Here is a 21,911-nt window from a genome sequence, read left to right as displayed (position 1 = left end):
ACCTAACTGGAAGGTGGTTGCTCTGTTTGGTGGCTGAGGAAATACTCAATTCCTTGCCCGAGTCTTCCTGTTCTTGACATATCTAAGCGCACTGACCCAGCACTGTGTTGCTGAGGGGATTCATCACTAAACTGTTCTTCATCATAGTGGAAGCTAAAGAAACAAACTAACCACATTTGAATATTCTGCTTTTAAAGCTGTTGTGCTGATACCGAAGATTTTGTTTTATGTTATCCTTCTCTGATTTATTTGTTTATATTTAATGAGGCAAAACATCTGTAATGCCCTAGTGTTTATTGAATTTAGCACATTAAAGTTCTATGAGTTCTTGTCATTATTATGAACTTTTCTAATGTTAGAAAATAAAATATTATAGAATTCACATTTTCTGCTTATGAATCTAATTTTACTTAAATACTACTTGCAGGACTCATTAAAATATACTTAGGTTTCTCTACCTACAACCATAAGATATATTTTCTTTTTATTTTAAAACTAGTTTTACATTTACCCATATCTGTTTTTCTGTTACTTTTCCCACACGACAATTACCTTTCATTACAAATTTATAAAATCATTTACATTTTAGCAGTTTAAATGTTTCTGCTGACATTTTGTAACTATTACCCTCTTCTAGAATGGCATATGTTCAGGCAGTTAATAAAAAATTAAATGGAATAGCACTAGACAAGGTGAAGCTTTGTATAGGAGTGTTCTCCACATATCTGAAAATACCATCTTTGTGTTGCAAACTGTGAAGTGAGGTTAGAGCTGTGCCAATATGTGTATTTGTCACAACTGTCACCAAGACCGCGAACCAGCCAATCACACAGCCCTTAATTAGACAGTTATAGTTTGCTTTTTAGAAATTGTCCTCATGTAAAATGGTGTCTGAGATTCAAGAAAGGTGCCGAGAGCAAAGAGGGCAAAGAATGCCAGCCGATGAAAAAAATGCTTTAATTTTTCTGAAGATTTATTAACTGTATTATGATATTTTAAATATAAAAATAAAATATATAAAATTAGCAGGAAAGAAAGACATTTTAAGGCCTATCAAATTAGGAAAGGATTGAAGTAACAATTATTATGGTGTATGCATGTTGATATTATAAAATTTTAGAATCTACAAAACAAACATTCAAATAGACATTAAAGATGCTTTAAGAACATTTTCTTATGTTATCATTTGTGACATAAGCATAATTTTTAAAATCCATTTAAATTATCACTGAAGGTAAATTATGTATTTTTATCAAAGACTGTTTCTTCCTTTGTCTTTTAAATGTTCTTGACAAAGGTCTATATGGCATAATCCCATATTTTTTTTAAGAAAATGCATTTACCATTCATTATTCTCAAAATAAAGCATGCTTAAAAGTCCTTGCTTTATTTTAAAACAAGCTCTGTAACTTTTGCAGTGTATACATAAAGTTTCCTGGGGAATAAAGGGACAATTAAGAAAATTTTGTCTGATCAATGTATTTTTATTGTTTGTGAAAATGGAGAAAGATTTAACCTTGGACCAGTATCTGTGTCATTTTTATTTCATTTTGAAAATGGAAATTAATATTGCATGCATTAATAAATGATCAAATTCACACAACTGACCATTTTTATCAGTAATTTTGGATTAAAAATATGATGAATTTTATAATCTTGCCTAAAAGCAAGACAGTATAATTTCATTTGCTTAAAAAAGCATAACACAAGTTTTTGCATTTGAATTCTAGATATTGCAGGTTTCAAGAAAGTTCAAGCTAAAGTAGACATATTTCAAGTTCCTGCAACCTGCGTGTAGATAAGCCTAAAAATCCTAAGAAATGAGAGCTACCCTACATTACCAAGATCCTTTTTAAAGAAATCAATCATAAACTCAGATTATAGAAATTTGGCTTGTTTGTTTTGTTTTAAGCAACAAACATTTTGTGTGTTTTATGAGGGAAAAAAATCTAATTTGGAGTAACTTTCATGGTTCATCCCACTTAAAATCTTCATTCAATAGGCATATCATAGAAGTTTTAACAGTCATAGCAGATTAACCTTCCCTGTGCTTTTGGAGGCTAGTCATCTGATGAATTTACATGCAGCTGGATGAAAATGCTATTTGGAAAGAGATTGAGAGTTTATTTGATTAAATCCTTTTCTCCACTACCTTGACCTCTTTCTTGTGAAATAATCAGAACTGTTTAGCAAGAATATTCAGGCATTAATAATGAATTGCTTTTGATCTGATTTTTTTCTGCACTGCAACAAACCCACTGGTATCTCTGCTTTTTTTTTCTTTTTTTTAAAAAGAGTGCTTTCTCTAATGAACACTAAGATTATACACAGTAAGACATACATATTCCAGGCATTTTGCTTTATAATTTGTAGGCCATTTTGACATTTGTAGTCCTGATTTGCTGTAGTTTCATGTTATTCATCTCCCAAACGCCTCTGTTCATAAATCTATGTAGAGATGAGGTATGTTAGGTGGGACCAAATGCTTCAATGTGATGAGATAACAATTATATAATTATCTTGACAAATTAGAAATTTGAGCTTCACAGAACATTGTAATCCTGAATCATGGAATTGCTGTTGATTCCATTGTGTGTGTGTGTGTGTGTGTGTGTGTGTGTGTGTGTGTGTGTGTGTGTGTGTGTGTGTGTGTTTTAATATGCATACTAGTCTCAAGAGGAGTCTTACCTTCTCCAAACATTTTAACTGCATTAAAGCATATAATTTTCTTACAATTATGAATTCCTATTTCACAGATTCTTTAGGAGTCTTTGGAGATCATTTCCTTTAGCATATTATTTTATGGAAAGAAAAATATCTATATAGAATTTGAATTAATACCAGATGTTGTATGGCTTGTTACAAACATATCTGGTGAGTTCCAAATCTACTGTCCTCTAAGATCCTGGGATAGAAAATAGGAGTGCAAGGAATGACTATTACCTTGATCTTTTCAGATGAAGGTGAAAAGACAAGGTATTCTCATGGCTAGTTACTGGCTGGTTGATATAGATACTTTTTTGTCTTATATTTGAGAGGTAAAATTTATCTTGACAGTAGGTGAATCTCAGACTCTATTTAGTCAAGAACACTTTTTATTGTCAGGAAACTAAATAAATTTCAAGTGTAATTCTGAAGTGAAAGTAATGGGAGCAGGAAGAAGTCTGTCATTCCTGAGCCACTTAATGTCTTTGAATCTTCTGCTTGTTAGCAGATGGGCTGTATATCTACTGCACTATACTGCCGTTGTTGTAAAGCTACAGTACCTTGACTTCATACGAAGTTAAGCTTCATTGTAATTTGTTTCTTAATAACATGCACTTCACTGTAATATGTAAAATGCTCTGCTTTCATGAACAACTCTATGGAAAAGCTGCACAGTATCTCATTTGCATTTAGCAATTATATTACATTACAATATATTAAGCTGCAGAAAATCTAATCTAACATCATAATTTAAAATAATAATTTCCAGTGCCTTACAAGTAGGATAAAAGTCAGGTTACAATAACATATTACACTATTTCTCTGTTGAGTAAAACAGAATTGGTTCTTTTTTTACTTAAAAATATCCAAGGAAGATTTAATTTTTTAATAACGGGAACAGTATTCATACTGGGAGAATAAAACCATTTGGGTAGTTCCTAGGTAAAATTCATCTTCCTTAGTCATAATTAGCTATATTTGTGTGAATCTAATTATATAACTAATATGTCAAGGTTAGGGGAGATATTTTATAAGACTTTACTGTGCTAAGAACAAGCATGTGAACCCTCTATGCTATGGTAAAAATATTTATTTGAAACCTATGACTAATAAGGGACAAAAATATGCACTCATAAGTAAAAGAAAATAGATAATAGAAATTTATAGTGACATCTAAATCTACTTACTTTCAAACATATGTACTCATTCATTTTGTTTTTAGACAGGGTTTAGGCAAAGTTGGCTTTGCATTCAAGATCCTCCTGACTCAGCCTATGGAGGCGGGGATTACAATGTGCCTGGAACACAATGTTGCAAATTTGAAGCTGAATTTGACCATCTTGATTATGAGTTGGGTTTGGGGTTTAGAAATATTGATGACATTTCTGGAAATTCCTGAAAATTATAACATGTATTTAATAGAAATTGAGCACCTATGCTCAGAAATTGAATATAAAGGACATTCCAGGAAACAATCTTCTTGCCATTAAATATTCCATAGTGTACATTGGAAGGGACGCTTTTGCATACTAGTTGGTATACAAATAAAGTCAGGGGCAAAAAGAACTAGAACCAAAAAGCACTTTGATTTTAAGCCTATAGAAGTCACATTGAATAGAGGATCAGAATATGCTCATGGAGCAAGTTTTCTGGGGAAGCTGAAATTCAACTCAATTAAACACAGGAAGTATTTATTATTATCAGCTACATGTGACCCTCTGATAGAAGCTGATAATCTAGTTGTGCAAGGAAACACTGTTAAGTACAACCATTCTACCTGGGACATTAGAAAATGCCATGAATAAAGTCAGATTCAACCAAGTTCTTAACTAAAAGAGGTAATTAGAGAGGATAGGGGAGGTTTCTTGGGTGAATGAAATGCACAATAAGAATATTAAGATGTTCAAAGGTGTGTATTGATCTGGCAAGAAGAAGAGACTTGTCAGTGGAGCATGATGACGGATGAGGACAGAGGAGTGAACACAGACAAGGCTGTGCCTTGCAGGTCTGGACAGTTGAGTAACAGCATTTGGTAATTTTTTTTCTTCTTTTTTTTTTTTAACCCTGCACTACATTTACTTTCCTTCTATTTTTATTTTCATTATTTTTGCAGGACAACCACACAGGATTAGAAGCCATCACTTAGCATGAGTAGGAGGAGAGAAATGGAGAAATTTCACTTCAAATTGAAACAAAGGTCGCTAATTCCTAGGGACAGGGGAGGATAACTTTAACTTCTGGAGGATTCCAATGTTGGTGTGGTTGCCCTTAAGAATTTCTCATTTGTAGCTCACAGGATTTCCATTTTATTAAAATCTAATATGAAGTTGACACCATAAATGACAAATTTAGCTAAAAACGGTTTTCATTAAGAAAATCAACAACCTCCCATTTCATTTTTTTTTTATCAGTCATAGGGCCTGAACTCTTGGGCCTAGGCGTTGTCCCTCAGCTCTTCAGCTCAAGGCTAGCAGTCTTCCACTTGAGCCAATTCTGGCTTGTTTTGCTTATGTGGTGCTGAGGAATCGAACCTAGGACCTCATGCATGCAAGGCAAGCACTCTACCATTGAGCCACCTTCCCAGCCCCTCCCATTTCAAATTATGTAAACTAAATGTAAGTTAAATTCCCACACTATGCCAGGCGACTGTGGCTCACGCCTGTAATCCTAGCTACTCAGGAGGCTGAGATCTGAGGATCATGGTTCAAAGCCAGCCCGAGCATGAAAGTCTGTCAGACTCTTATCTCCAATACACCACCAGAAAACTTGAAGTAGAGCTGTGGCTTAAGTTGTAGAGTGCCCGCCTTGAGCTGAAGAATGCAGGGATAGCGCCCAAGCCTAGATTTCAAGCCCCACGACCAACCCCCTCCCCCCAAAAAAATTCCCAGGTCATCGCTCATTTCTCCTCTCTGTTTTACCTCTTCTATAAACTGCTGTTACTGAGTAGAAATAATGAGGATTCCTTGTCAAAATGCCATCTTTGTGTTAGTGGTGGTGGTGGTTTGCTAGTTTGCCGGCTTGTTTCTTTGTTTTGTATCTGTTTTTTGAAGACAGGGTTTCTCTGTATTGTGACAGAGGGCTGGCCTCTCAGAACCCCCTGCCTCATTCCCCAAGTGCTGCGATTATAGTCAGGGGCTACAATACCTGGCTTGAAGAACAGGCATAATTCTTTCACTTTATTTATGGATGTCATACTAAATAATCCAGAGAATGAGTTAGTTCTTTGTATGTCAGTAAGAATGATCCATTTTAAGTTCTTGAAGAAAATCGTTGTTTAGTTATTTTGTTTGGTTGATATTTTTCTTTTCCAAATAAGCCTTTCTTTACACTCAAAAACCAATAAAGATGTGTCAAATTTTAAAATATTTTACAAAGAATGATACCCATTTTAAGTATAGTTCATGTTTATACCACAGGAAAATACTTTTATTTAGAAAAGCAATGCCTTTTTGTTATTCCAAGAATGTTTGAGGTATAATTTAAACATGAAGTTAGGCAAAGCAATGACTAGAACAAATTATATTGGGAGATAAAATATTTTAGCTACTCATTATTTTATATGACTTAATTCTCTGTAAAGAAGGGTTTATTTCTCTCTTTAAATAGTCTGTTAAGTGTATAATAGTGAGTGGAGGTATCTTTGGATGCAAGTATAAAATAAAAATGAAATATAAGACAAGATATATCCATTACTGAATGTCAATTAATTCATGTTTTTAGAAAATAATCACTAAATTCTGAGTCAACTTTGAATTTAAGGCTGAATTCTAATGATGATTAAAGTTGTAGAAATTCCTCCATAAGAAAAATATAGTTAAAATGTACCTAATAAATTAAACTAAGCTTCCTACTGATTAGTATATCCAACATTTATTAGAGTGTTTAATTATTTTACACAAACACACAGACACATACACACAATGACATTATCGTGCTTTGCTTTCTAGGAATCTGACTCTGACTGTATCCTGGACATTTGACTAGTATCCTAAAATTAAAATAGAATGTTAACAGTTCCTTCATTATCTCCATGAATCACCTTTTATAATACCATATAACAGTTTTTACATCACTTAGTCAATGCTCCAGCTAAAGGTGAATTTCAGATCTAGTTCCATACTTAGCTTTGTAATAAGAGTTGAGAGCATCATAGGTAATACTTCAGTAGGGAGAAGTTTGAAAATTAGCATCAATCATGTTTGTCTCAAGAAAGAGTTTAAGTATTTAGACTTATAAGCAAGTATTTTTGTTCATTACTTTCAAATCCACATCTTTTTTCTTTTTTTTTTAAATTGTGAGAATACCATACTGAGGGGTGACAATTACATGGGCAAGGTAATGAGTACATTTCTTATCAAGCATTGTAGCCTCCTCCTTTGTTTCCCCTTCCCATCCCTTCCCATCTCGTCCCCCCACCCCCCCTCCCAAAGTTGTAAAGTTCATTTTTCGGCATAACATCTTGTACATCTCATTGTTGCAATGGGTCCACCTATACCCCTATTTAAACAATTTCTTTTTTCCCTTCCCCTCCACAAATTATACCAACATCAAATACAGTGAAAACAGGGATTATACCATGGGGGAGGGACATACAAAGCAACAAAGAAATACCTTATAAATATGTTAGAAACAATAGCAAGAAAGAAAAAACATTTGAGTCCTTATCTTGGGGTTCATTTCACCTAGCATCAACTTATCTGACCGTTTCTGCTTGTCTCAGACATATACTAGTTATTGCAAGTAAGGGAAACCATGGAACATCTTATAGAGACCCTTCATTGCATAGAAAAGAAATGCAAATATCTGGTTTCAACTATTCCCTACAATATATCCTTTGACATGACAAACCACCACTGGAACAAGAACTGTGTTCTTAGCCTATGGTTCCTTCTGATGTCAGTTATACTTCAATATCTCTGCACAATAACAGAATTTTATCCCTTGGCTACCTCAACACAGTCTACAGGTTTTTTCTTAAGTTTCTGTGCTTTCCCAATGATGTCAATCTCACCATACAATGGAAGTAGTTGAAATATGATGGTTGTGGCCAACGTTTAGCCAAGGGATCTGGCCAAAGAAGAAGAAATTAAAGAGAATAAGGAATTAAGGAAAACTCAGAATACTTGGAAAGGTGGGAGTACTCAAACACAATAAGGATATTAAGAAGTGAGTTTGTTTGAAGTAAGTGATAAACCAAAATAGGATTTCATTTTACTTTAAAATTTGTGGCTCAATGATGACTCCTATCCTTGAGCATGGTTTACAATGATTCTAAAAACTCCATACTTTGGGACAGCTAAAATGTACAGATGCTGAGAAATGCAACAGAAGTTGCTATATGACAATTGTAAAATATTTAATGAGAAAGGGTAAAGTGGTATGTATGAGAAGGAAAAGGGAAGGTATTTTTAGGAGAGCGAGATAATGTCTCAATCTGAAGGCTCTACTGAAGTAAAGAATTAAGTGAAAGTGAACAAAATATAACTCTTTTGAGTAAAGAAGGATGGATAGATTGAAGAAGGTTTGGTTGTCAAAGTAGAGTGGAGAGCTGGCAGCAGACCAACATGGCCATGATGACTTTCTCATGGGTTGAGGAAATAACTAGTCACTTGATGGTAGGGGAGATTGTTTTACAGAGTTGAAATTGGAAAAAAAAAGTCACAAAAAATTTTGAAAAGAAACTTGAAAATTTTGAATATTTTGAATGTAATTCAGAATTTTTATTGTTGAAGTTAATAGTTGTAAGTTTCTCCCTGAAATAAGATCAAAACATTTTGGAATACAACTAGACACTTCTTTCACCATTGTATTTTTGTCTTCCCTCCCTCCCCCCCCCCCCAAAAAAAAAAAGAAAATTAAGTTTTGGTGTTTTTTTTTTTCTTTGTCAGTTGTGAGACTTGAACTCTGGGCTTTGTCACTTTCCCTAAGCTCTTCAGCTCAAGACAAGAGCTCTACCACTTGAGCCACAGTGCTACTTCCGGTTTTCTGGTGGTTTATTGGAGATCAGAGTCTCAAGAATTGAACCATGATTCTTGTATCTCAGCCTTCTGAATCACTAGGATTACAGGCTTCAGCCACTGGGACCGGCTTGTTTTCATTTTATAAGCAATTGATATTATAGCTCTTGCTGCCTTTTTCCCACTATGTATGTCTTCATTAATTATAAAGATTTTTCTTTCTTGCTATTGTTTCTAATGTATTTATAAGGTACCATGTAATATTTTTTGTTGCTTTGTATGTCCATCCCCCACGGTATAACCCCTGTTTTCACTGTATTTGATATTGGTATAATTCGGGGAGGGGAAGGGAAAAAACAAATTGTTTAAATGGATACAGGTTGACCCATTGCAAATGTTAATTTATTTAAAGAATATAATATCATTCTTCACATATTGTTTCTCTGTTGATCATCAGAGAAAAATCTACCAGCTACTTATATTCTTTATAGAATGTAGAAACATTGTAAAAGATTATTGGGTTGGGTTTCTTTGAGGTTTACTAGAATTCAAAACAAATGATATCTAAGAATAAATATTAGATTACATATAACAAACAAAATAAATGTGTACATTATTCAGCGTTAAATCATCAGAACTGGCTTAGAAATATTGATTAAAAAACTAGCTATGAGCTAGTTGAGTCAATAAAATACTTTATACTAGCATTCAATCCATTTTCTACATTAAAGCTAGTCTAAATATTAATGAAAATTGGAACAGAGAGAATAGCATTAGGTTCTGACAATATTAGAGACTGCAAAAGGAAATTTACAATCACTTGTCATATCCTAGGCCAATTCAGAATCTATATACCCTCTGTCTTGTCAAGGGTTTTACCTGAGGCCATATATACCCTTCCTACCTGCCATTTTTGCATGGGGAATCTTCAGAATAATTTATTAATTGTTCTAAAACTTCTGAACTAATATCATCTGTACTGCTTATCTAAAATGTTCTGAACACCATGCAAAATCTAACCATCAGTAGAGTGCGGTTTTTTCCTTCTTTTCCCTTCTCTTATAGAGGATAAAGAGCTGAAAGGAGAATCTTATCTTTTATTCTTTCTCTTCCACATAAATACAAATCCACATACCTAGAACCTTTGTACTGATTCTGGAAAAATAGCATTAGGGAGTAGTTTCCTTTTAATTCATAAATGCAAACAATCTGAATTTTCTCTTTTTCACAATACTGAGAATTTAATGCATAGTTAACTAAACGCCTGATAACCATTTAAATCATTTTATTTGTATTCCTTCATATTTTCATTTTCTGTATATTTCTTCTCCACTTTGTTTGAAGTCAGTGGTCTTTTTAGAAATGTCCTGATTAAAATAAGATTCCAAGACTGTATAAAGCTGTTATAAATTCTTATAACTTTTTTCTAGCATGTTACTGAAAATATTTCAAATTCTTTTAGTTGAGAATTGACGTTGCTTACAGTGAGCTATTATGGGATACACTATGCTTTAATTCTCATAATAACTGCAAATGGTATTGTTATTTCATTTTTACAGATGGGAAAATTGTAGCATGAAAAGAGTAACTGACTTCCTTTACATCAAGAAAGTAATTTATGGGGGCTGGGAATGTGGCCTAGTAGTAGAGTGCTTTCCTAGCATGCATGAAGCCCTGGGTTCGATTCCTTTGTACCACATAAACAGAAAAGGCCAGAAGTGGCACTATGGCTCAAGTGCTAGAGTGCTAGACTTGAGCAAAAAGAAGCTCAGGATCAGTGCCCAGGCTCTGAGTCTAAGCTCCAGGACTGGCAAAAAAAAAAAAAAAAAAAGAAAAAGAAAAAGAAAAGAAAAAGATAGTTTATGGTAAAGACGAAAATCTGAGGTCATATAACACTTGGTTTCCATGTCATGGACACAACTTGCATCACATAAAATAGTAAACATGTGGTGGTTATAGAGTATAAGGTTTGATAAATCTTTAAAGGATGTGTCAACTTTGCTGTCAGGTAAAATGAAATTTTGTTTTGTTGATTTTTTTTTTTTTTTTTGGTCAGTCATGGGCATGAACTCTGGGCCTGGGCGCTATCCCTCAGCTCTTCAGGTTAAGGCTAGTGCTCAACCACTTGAGCTATAGCACCACTTCCGGCTTTTTCTGCTTATGTGGTGCTGAGGAATTGAACCCAGGGCTTCAGGCATGCAAGGCAAGCACTCTACCACTGAGCCACCTTCCCAGCCCCTGTTTTGTTGATTTTTTGTGCTAGTTCTGGGGGTTAAACTCAGGGTCTAGATGTTGTCCCTGAGCTTCTTTTTGCTCAAAGTTGGTGCTGTACCCCTTGAGCCACAGCTCCATGTTTGACTTTGTTAGTAGTTTATTGATGTTATAGTCTCATGGATCTCTCCTGCCAGGGCTGGCTTTGAAGGAGATGCTCAGATCTCAGCCTCCTGAGCAGCAGGATTATAAATGCAATCCAACAGTGTCCATCATGATCTCTTATTTTTATGACTTAAACTGTCATATTGATAATATTAAATGTTTGTGCTGATTTTCCCAATGCCATTTCTCCATTATGAAAAAAAGTAGGTGACACATAAAAAGTGATTCATACAGAACCAGGCTCACAGCAGATTCCCTTCCTTTGTACGTAAAGCAAGAAGGAAATAATCCATTTTCTATTTTTCTACCATTCCATGCAGTTGAAAATAGGCGGAATAAAGAACACATACCCTTTGTCTAGGTTGACAAATAACTAGAAATTTTATTAACTGATTTGCAATATTAAGGAAGCTATTTTTTTCTGTGTATGGACTAATTTGTTTTTGCTACAAAATCAGCATTCTACAATTACTTCACATTTTTGTCTTTTTGAGGAAGGAACACTTCATTTTTTAAAGTTTCCTAGGATCAAAATACAGGAGGTTCAAATGTTTTCTGTCCAGTTATAAACAACTAAAGAGGATTCTTCTTCTGTGGAAAATATAAAGGGCTGGATCACCCTCTTGCATTTTTTTAATACAAAAAGAAGCATTTAAAATTGAGTGTTCTGTGTACCAATAAAGCTGTCTTTTGAATGTTTAATTCCAACCAGAGATGCATTTTTATTGACTAACTTGCCTATTTAAGATATACCTGAAAGGGATCTACGGGATTTTTAAACTGTTAAGGTTTTAATGAAGAAAATCCTTATTTTGAATGTTAATCAACTTAGATATAGCATCCACTGTATAGCTGGACTTCTTTTGTCAATACAAAGTTCTAAGGCTCCAATATATAATAATAAGTACCAGCTGGATGCCATTGTCCCACACCTGTAAGCCTAACTATTAAGGAGGCTTAGATCTGAGTATCCCAGTTCAAAGCCAGTTGGAGCAAAAAGTCCTGGTGAGACTTTTATCTCCAATTAATCACTCAAAAACTGGAAGTGCCACTCACTGTGGCTCAAATTGACAATAATAATAATAATATCATGGACGATAAACCTCACTATATCAAAGATTCTTGCTATCTGGTTAATATAAGACTTAGGCTAAAAACTAAATTTCTTATCAATAAAATAGGAAAATGGAAAGAAAAATAGATTTTAAGTATAATATTTTTATTGGATACTTTCTCAAGTATATGGGAAAGTTGAAACGAAAATATTTTTTAAAAATTTTATAGATTAGTATGAATCTATTTTGTTTTGTTCTTTTTATTTTTTTCTTTTTTCTGCCGGTCATGGGGCTTGAAGTCTGGGCCTGGGTGCTGTCCTTCAACTCTTCGGCTCAAGGCAAGCATCTACCACTTGAATCACAGCACCATTTCTGGTTTTCTGGTGGTTAATTGGAGATAAGACTCTCATGGACTTAACTGACCGCCCTTGCTTTGAACCATAATCCTCAGATCTCAGCTTCCTGAGTAGCTAGGATTAGAGGCGTGAGTCACTGACACCCGGCTTGAAGCTAATTTGATAGTATTTGAATTGTGTAGTTAATTCAGAGTAGCTACATATTAATAATGTAAGAGATTATTAGCAAGAGACATTAGTGACCAAGATACTTATCTTCCTTATCTAATATTCCCAGTTCTCTTTGTTTTACTTATACAAGTTCCAACCAAATCTCCACAGAAATGACACACAACATCTACAATTAGCATGAGAAAACTGAGCGTATGCAAATTAAGGTAGACCTCAAGATTTTTTTGTTTGGGAAATTTAGATAATTAGGATTAATATTATTAAGAAGGAGATTTGAAGGAATGAATGACAGGACTGGTTATTTGCCAAAGCCATGTTTGGATTTTCTTTGTATGAAACGACTCCTCTGATATCTAAATTTCACTCCCAGTTTCACTATGTGAAAATGAGTTGTTTTTAGCCCACATTTCCACCCCCCCACCACCACATATTTTATTTTACTTTTCATCCACCAGGTTTTACTGTCTGGGTGATGATCATCTCTGTGATATATGTGAGGAATTTTCACTTGAAGGACCATGTATCTTTAAATGTCTTCTTTTTATTCATCCTAGTTCTAACACATGTAATTTCCCCTTTAATTTGACATCATTTAACGGCACATTACACGTCAATGATGTGATCTGTGAATATTTACAATGTTCGTGTCATTTTTATTTTCTAATTCAATTTAAGTAGCTCTGCTTTTTATGACATCATGAATTCTTCAGTCTTTTTGGTCTTTTTGGGACTAATTATTCCATTAGTTCCTTTGAACTAGTCTGTGCTGTCAGTCATGTCTTCCCTTTTGATCCTAAGACCTTTGCTGCCCTCCTTCGCATGTACAATCAGTCCTGGGCCAAGCTGCAAACTAAGAAGTAAGTGCTGCCCTCATCCCTGCAGGCATCTGCTCACATCATTTTTGTCCCAAGGCTAGTGTACAGGTCCATCTGTGTATCACAAAACTGAACTTCGCGAGTTCTTACCTAATGAAAACATGCCTAGGTGCATTAAAAATATGCCTTCTGTAATAACTAATGTTTTACATAAAATACATCTATTTACTAAAACTATAAAAAGATTCCCACTGGTCAAAATACTGCATGACCCATAGTTAATTGTTGAATGCTGATTTTAGGCATGATTATAAAATTGCACAGGCTTGACTTTTGATAAAATCCAATAGTTTTTTTTTTTTCTGGGACATTTCATATCCGTTTGTCTGCTAATTCATTTGAAAGTTTATGGGTGTGATTAATTCAAATAGCGTAAGGACAAAAGAGAATTTGGGGTGATTGCAGCATATAGGAAACTATTTCCTCTACCTCAGTGTTACTCAACTGATCTGGGAGCTGTTCCTGAGCTCTTATACTCAAGGCTAGCGCTCTACCACTTGAACAACAGCTCCACTTCTCACTTTTTTGATGGCTAACTAGAAACAAAAGTCTCACAGACTTTCTTGCCTGGGCTGGTTTTGAACTGATTAGATAATCCTCCTCAGTAGCTAAGATTACAGATGTGAACCATCTGTGCCTGGCATTTTAAATAGGATTAACTAATCCCATTGAGAACTGTGACTACATTACTCAACATTTAGCTGTGGAAAGCACCTATATTAATACACGTGAAGCTTCAATCTGTATTTATAAGTTTACATAAAAAAGATATATTGTAATGTAAACCAAGGCTTAAAAGACATTTACAGCCAAGAAAACCCATATTAATGTTTAAAAATAGTTTCCCAATTGACAGGTTTTTCTGAGGATCATTACAATCAGTGTACTTATAATTCAAAGTACAGAAATATATTGATTCAAAATCCTTGTAATTTTATATGGAAAACATTGTGTTGGAGAACTGGGGCAAACTGCTTTCTGGCTGCCAGTTCTATTCTTTAGATGTGAATAAAACCTTTAGCAGTTTGGTGGATTGTGTCTCATTTTTCTAGGTGCATTTAATAAAATATGTGTCTTGAAGCCCAGTGCATGTTACTTTATGGTTGACTTGATGCTTGTAAAAAGTTTAGGTGGCTGTTGGTAGTCAGCCTCCTTGGCAGTGTCTCCTATTTTTAGTGCCCTCTTTTGTAATGCGCAGTTTAATCAGTGTTTTAACTGTGAGTCAAAAGTACATATTTTATGAATTCTCCTTAAAGGTTTATGATTTTTTCTTTACTACTAATATACAAAATGACCATTTTATGTCACTAATGATTGTGTCTCCGTAGCCCAATACAATTACTAATTGAGAACTACATGGTCTGAAATGAGCTCTAATATAATTATTTCCATCCCTCGATAGTGGGTAATTCAATCTACAGTGCTGATGGACTCAGTTAAACATGGTGGATTTGCATACGTATAGTCATAGGTATGGACTTAAAAAGAGGAAACTGACATCATGAATAATAATCATATCATTTTGCTATTTACCTACTGAAAATCTAAATTCTGAAAACCATATGTGATTTTTCTTCTGGTACTCATTATTGTTGAAGGGGAAGAAATATGAATTATTTAGGCTCATGGGTCATTGAAATAGAATTTTCCAGAAATAGAAACATAACTCTGAAGTTCACATTTTAAAATTTATTATTTTTCCAAAACAATTTACTAAAAAACCTATTTCTAGATAAATTCTAGCAATTAATTAATGTTTATTCTTTATTTACCAAAATATGTAATAAATTAGGGATTCCTAGTATGGCGAGTACAATAATATGACAAAAATAATCGCTAAAATGAATAATGAGTATAAGGTTGGGCCTGCATTAGAGACCTATATGGGGGTTCCAGTTTTAGTATTCTTCTACTTACTTTTCTTCTACCTACAATTTGGAGAATTTGGAACATTTAACTACCTCTGCAGCTAACAAAAAATTTCAAGTACGTTGTTATGATTACATATTTGTGATGCTAAACCAGGACTAAATTGTATAAATTGTACTTTTGTTATTAGTTAGCACCTATTCAGCAAGTGTAGCACAAAATACTTATAGATTCTAACTTAGAGTACTTTTGTTCTACTCAGTGCCTTGGTATGCGAAAAGTCTATGATTAGAAGTATTCTCTGGGTGCAGGTACTATCATTTTAGTACCTAAAGGTTAAACTTATTGCATACCGGCCTGGGAGCACACGAAAGCTTATCATCTTATTATAAAGGTTGAAGATTGCCATGAAAGAAAACAAAGTTAGAAAATAGAAAACGAACACATGAGTTTTCCTGGAGAGGATAATTTGAGGGGGAATACAACAATTTACTGGTTAGCTCTAATATATCATTATCATTGATTCTAATTTGCATTATATTGAGCATAAATGTCCAGTATGAATTTTTAAAAAATCAGTTAAAGACAAATATTTGCATTAGTTAAATTTCTCATGCTTGTATCTCCTATATTATTTCAATTTTATTTGTATATTATCCTCATATTACAGGGTTTCTTTTTGCCTAATCATTGCAAACTTTTGTAGGACATGATTTTCTTAAGAATTCTAAATTAGTGGTTTATTTGTGATTAGAGACAGAATGAGCCAAAACATATTTCTGGGAGGAGGAAGGAATTTTTTTCCCCCAAGAGATGCAATTGATGGATCTTCTGTCCGTTTTTTTCTTATGATCAATGACTTAAGTTTATGAATTGATATGGACATTGGGAATAGAGCTTCTTAAGAAATGTGACTACCAAATTCACATTCAGAAAATGAATCGGACATGCTAATTTTGTGGCAATTATTGCTTTGTTTTTGCCAAATATTTACAAATGAATAGAGATTAGGCAAAAACTTATTACTAAGGTTGGTATAAAAGTGGGGTAACCACATGAGATACTGGAGTTCCATTCTTTTTTTTTTAATTTTTATCATAAAGGTGATATGGAGAGGGGTTACAGGTATATGTCAGGTAATGAGTACACTTCTCTTTGAACAGTTTCACCCTTTCTCGCACTTTCTCCCCATTTTTGCCTTCTGTCCCCTTCTCACAAGCTGTACAGGTCATTGTTGAGTTCCATTCTTATCACAGTTTCAATGTATAAGAAGAAATAGTGTAGCCAACAAATCTCAGTGAGAAATTAAATAAGATTGGACTGCTAAGTAAGAAATTTAAGCCTACATTTAAAATTAGAATTCACAATAATTCATTATGATGTGAATTTAGTACTATAGAAAATCCTATCAAGATGGAGTAGAGCCACTTGTAAACAAGAACAAAATTTAAAAAATATATACTTATTATAATAATATACATTTCTTAAGTATAAAATAATTTTGAGTAAAAATTAATCTCACAATGTAAATAGCTATAAATTTATTAATGTTTATGTATTTATTCCTACTGGGTTCATACCATTAAAAAAATGTTTTGAACCTGTGAAATAGCTCATTGGTAGAATAGTTGCCTACTATGCACAAAGCCTTGGCTTTAATCCGTAACACTACAATAAATGCAAACAAACCAACCAATGAAACACAACTTCTAAATTAAATAAACAATAAGCTGATCTTTATATGAACAAGCAATCTTATATAACTTTTGAGCTTTCTTTAATCATTTAACAAAAGTTATTGACAAAGAACTGACTATTCTAGACACAGTCCTTGTCTAGGGATTCAATAGTAAGTATGAAAAAATGTGTGAAGCATATAATACAAACCATGCTAGACTTTGAAGCAAAAGACACTGATGGCACTGAAAAAGAGCAAGGAAAGTAATATTACTTTATCTCCTTTATGTTAAGTGATTACTGAAGATGCTAAAACTAGATATTTAGCCAATTTGAGTTATGATACAACTTTAAATCAAATACTGAACATTACTTAAGTTTGTCTACTTACAAAACAGTTGATGATGTCTATTGATTACAGACATCATTGAGAACATAAAAGACATTGAAGGTGAAATAGAGAAATATCCAGACAGGTTGAAGTCTCTACAACCCCAAACAGTTGTGACCTTGCTTAAAAATAACCCTTTGATTCTTGGTCTGATCCCAGGATTCTGGAGTAGATAAGAAAGTTCTGCTTTTCTTTTTTTTACATGATTCAGAACATCTGCAATTTAAAATAAATGGAACATTAGTGAAATTTATAGAGGGCCAGACTATTTCTCAGTAATAGTTATATATCTTCAGTTTATAACTATCATCTATTATCTATCTACCTGTCAATATGCATTAATAAAATGTTGCTTTCCCCAGATTGATTTTGAATTGGAAAAAAAGGTAAGAAAAGGAGATAATGTATCTTTTTGTAATATAAAGGCATTCCCATTTTTAAAATGTTAACAAACACAAGTCTTCATGTGTTTATGTATATACTTAGTATCAATTTTGGGCCAGTTTTGTCTTGTAGAAGTTGTGTGAGCTTTCTTGAAACCTTTCCTGCACTTAACTAAACACAAATTCCCTAGAACTTTATATGGGAGAAAGTTCAGTTTCAGATTCGGTGGGATCATTTCATATGAATAAAAACCTAAAGGAAATCAACAACCCTCAATTTAAAATTAGTGTTCTAAATAGAGAGTAATTAGTTTTAGAAGAAAACTCAGTTAAAGACTACACTATTTGAATTAAGAGGTAACTAAGATTTCCCAAGTGATAAGAGATAATTTGCCATTTAGCCCGTAATTAGGTTTGAGGGGAGGGAAACTAAAAGAAACTCAACAAGATTTCAGCAGTAACAAGAAAGGCATTCCTTACAAGGTCCACCCAGTGTGCATTTACTACTTCATCCTTATAAAAGGCACACATTATCAAATGCCATATCATCATAGTACTTTGCATTAGTGCCCTCCAAAAGATTCCTGTTGATCCTTCCCATCCCTACTATTTCCTTCCCACTGGCTTTTCCTGGTTTTCTGCTGATTTCTGCTGTCATAAGTCATCTGGGTCAGATGTGGTGGATAGTGCAGAGAAACAGAAACCATAATCTTCAATATTGAAGTAATTACATTTTTACTAGAAATATCCAGAGAAATATGATGCAATCTTTAAATGCATATGCAAATCATGTGCAAATTATATGCTAATGCATTGTGGCCCACCTAACTATTACATATAACTGAATGCAGCCCTTGGGAAAATCTTATTGGAGATCATTGGTCTAATGAAAATTGCTGCTGCACGCTAATTAGAGTGACATGTGTGCTGTTGTATTGCCCCTTAGTGGTGAGGGGGATGACAGAGGTTAGTTGAAGAGAGATGACTGATTGACAGGAATTATGTCTGAGATCATGGAAGTAAATAGAAAAATATCTCTATTCTCTGAAATCTAATTTTATGACTTTACATCTAAATTAAAATGCAATCAGAATGACTACCAATGTATTAAGAAATCTAGGAGACAAAGAACATGAATTTCTAGTTGAATGCATCAGTTTAATCTTTTTTCCTATGGTATTTTTAAGAGATTTTTTTTCATATTTGATTAGTTAACTAACTCAATGGAAAAGTGCAGATTATAGAATTACACTCTACACATTTAAGAAGGAATAGTATACTAACCTTTCAAGAAAAAACTAAGTTCCAAAAGTGTTGTAATAACTTCTCAGACAAATCTAAGCAACACTGTGTTCAGCTTTATGACATTAGATAAATCTCTTAATACCTTTTAATTTTTATTTGACTGCAAAAGTGTAATAATATACTCCTTCTTGGATAGTTAGGAACAACATGAAATAGCATTTTGCAGTGTGCGATAAGATGACATACTATCTTTGCAGAGCCTAAGATAAAAGACAAGAATTACAAACCTATTGTTGTATTTCAAATAAGCGACTTCTTTTTTTTTTTTTTTTAAGTACTGGAGTTCGAATGCAGAGCCTCATGCTTGCTAGGCAGGAATTGTCCTACAGAGCCAAGCCTCTGGTTATTTTCAAGACAGGGTCTTTTTGTTTTTCTGCTGAGGTAACTATCAGTGAACACAATCTTTTGGCTTCCCATTGTAGCTGGGATGACAGATATACACATTATGCCAAGATTTAGCATCTTCCATTGAGATTGAGACTTGTAGAGATTCTTCTAGGGCTGGTCTGGAATTGTAATACTTCCATGCCACTGGAATGACAGGCAGACTAGCTACTGATTGAGAGGGAGCCATGGCAAACTTTAATGCCCAATCTATTCTGCAACCACTACTCTTTCATTTTCAACCTCCAAAGTAGCTAGGATTGTAGGTCTTAGACATGGCTGTCTGGCTCAACTAAATGACTTTTAAAAGTACTTATTGTTTATAGCTAAATATATTCTCTATACTAATTAATGATATTGACATTTTCAAATTAGAGAGACAATATGAGAAATGGTCCATTTTTACTTAAGCTATACTCTAAGAGAAAAGTAAGAGGAACTTAGTCTTATGATTTAGAATATTAAACTGAAGCATAATTTGTGATTGTATTTAGGAATCTATATCATCAGAGACTTAAGTTTAAGAGTTGAAAAGATTGAATTGTGGGGGAAGAGAGAATTATCTTAATTATTCATTAACCTAATTAGCTTAATTAATTTAAACAGTTCCCCTGCTTGAAAGAAGTACTTTCCTGAACTTGTTCAGAAATCATATCTCCCTTCATTAAAGGCAAAATAGACGTAAAATGTTTGGTAGTTAGATTACAAAAAAATCCAGTAATTGAAGCACTAGAAAATCCTATTGGTCAGGATATAGCTTGTGGAAAGAGTCCCTGATTTCTAGTATTTACTGGTTCATGCCAAGCATTTTGTATCTTATTAAAAGATAATATTTGTGCTAATTCTAAACATTTTAAATTTAAATTTTCAAGAGCTTCTTGATGTGTTGGCAAAAAGCAAAGCTAGAAAGATGGGGGGAGTTTTAACTGAATTTATAACTGAAGTAAGTACAATTTATTTTTAAGAAAAAATGTATTTTAGGTATTGTATTTTATAACAAAACATTCAAATAACTGTATGCCTGGATTATGTTTGATATAAAATTAGGTGAATGCTCTTTTGGGCACTGATCATTTACAAATGAGATAATGGAATATAGGTGATACTTTGTTGAATATACACATTAAAAGGTAAGGTATTATAAGTAAACTTGCATTAGGCCTTGATCCATGGTAAGGACCTTTTTTAAAATAAATTCTGTGTATTTCCTGTAGTACTTCATGCATATGAACTTATCTTTGGCATTGAGCAGCTTTATTATTATCCAAACAATATTAAGAACAACACTTACTAAATGGTTTGCTACTATAAGGATAATGAAAGAAAATGTGAGTACTTAAGCACTATTCTTCTTTAATTGTTCTATTTGACATCTAGGAAATTAAACATAGGATTGTTTCATGTCAGACAATAAGTTGTACCTTATATTTTATGTCACATTTTTTCCCAACACAGATGACTTGATTACTAAAAATGAAATCATTGCCCAGTTCTTAAAACTTAATTACTTGGAAGCAAACTGCTTTATCATTTACATTTTATTAAACCCTGTGCTTCCTGCATTAAGCAGAAGAAAGTATGTTATAAAATAAAACTGAAGAAATAAATGCTTTTGAACAGTATTTTCCTAGTATAAACTGTGTGAAATCAAGAGATTTGACACTTTTAGCTTCAGGAAATGCTTGACTCCCCAAAAGGCATATAATTGAGTGTACCTGTAGCACAGGCCTATGTCTAATCAGTCGACTGAGTAGCTGGTAGAGTCAAGTGCCATTCATCTACCTCCCCTGGGATCTGTGGAAACAAGAAGGAGGATCAGGCCTAAGACAAAGATATATAACCATGTTGGCCACTGAAGTTCATGGATAACAACTTAATTATCTACATTCAACTATCACTCAGAAACCAACCTGTGTAATTTACGTACATTTCTTAATTTACAATAGAAATGGCATAACATTAAGGACAGTGCTGCTAGAATTAGAATCTAAATTAAGTGTGTTTAATTTAATTTTTCTAATTATATTTCTAATGGCTTACATATCTGCACTGATAAAGCGGTTAACCACCTGCATTTAAATACCACCTGATGCGTTTATTTTGGAACAGTCACAGATTGGTATAATTTGAGCTCAAGTTCCTCTGGAAATTCTTTCATTAATGGGTCCTAAATTAATCTTTGTGCCTGATCTGCAAATTATGTTACAAGGCAACAATCATTGTGAGAATAACCATTATGTGGTACTATGATCTTGTTTTCTTGGGTTAGAGGACAATTAAGTTAAAACTGAAATTTTTCTGGCCTTTCTATTTTCCTATGGAGTTTTAATGTTGGAATAGAACCTGGTTAAAAAAGTCATTTCAATGAAATCTTTGCAGAGTAGTATGTGTGGAAGGTTATATGAA

This window comes from Dipodomys spectabilis, unplaced genomic scaffold (genome assembly GCF_019054845.1).
Source record: "Dipodomys spectabilis isolate Male_0828 unplaced genomic scaffold, ASM1905484v1 ptg000081l, whole genome shotgun sequence".
NCBI lineage: Eukaryota > Metazoa > Chordata > Mammalia > Rodentia > Heteromyidae > Dipodomys > Dipodomys spectabilis.
Note: the sequence above shows the minus strand (reverse complement) of the source record.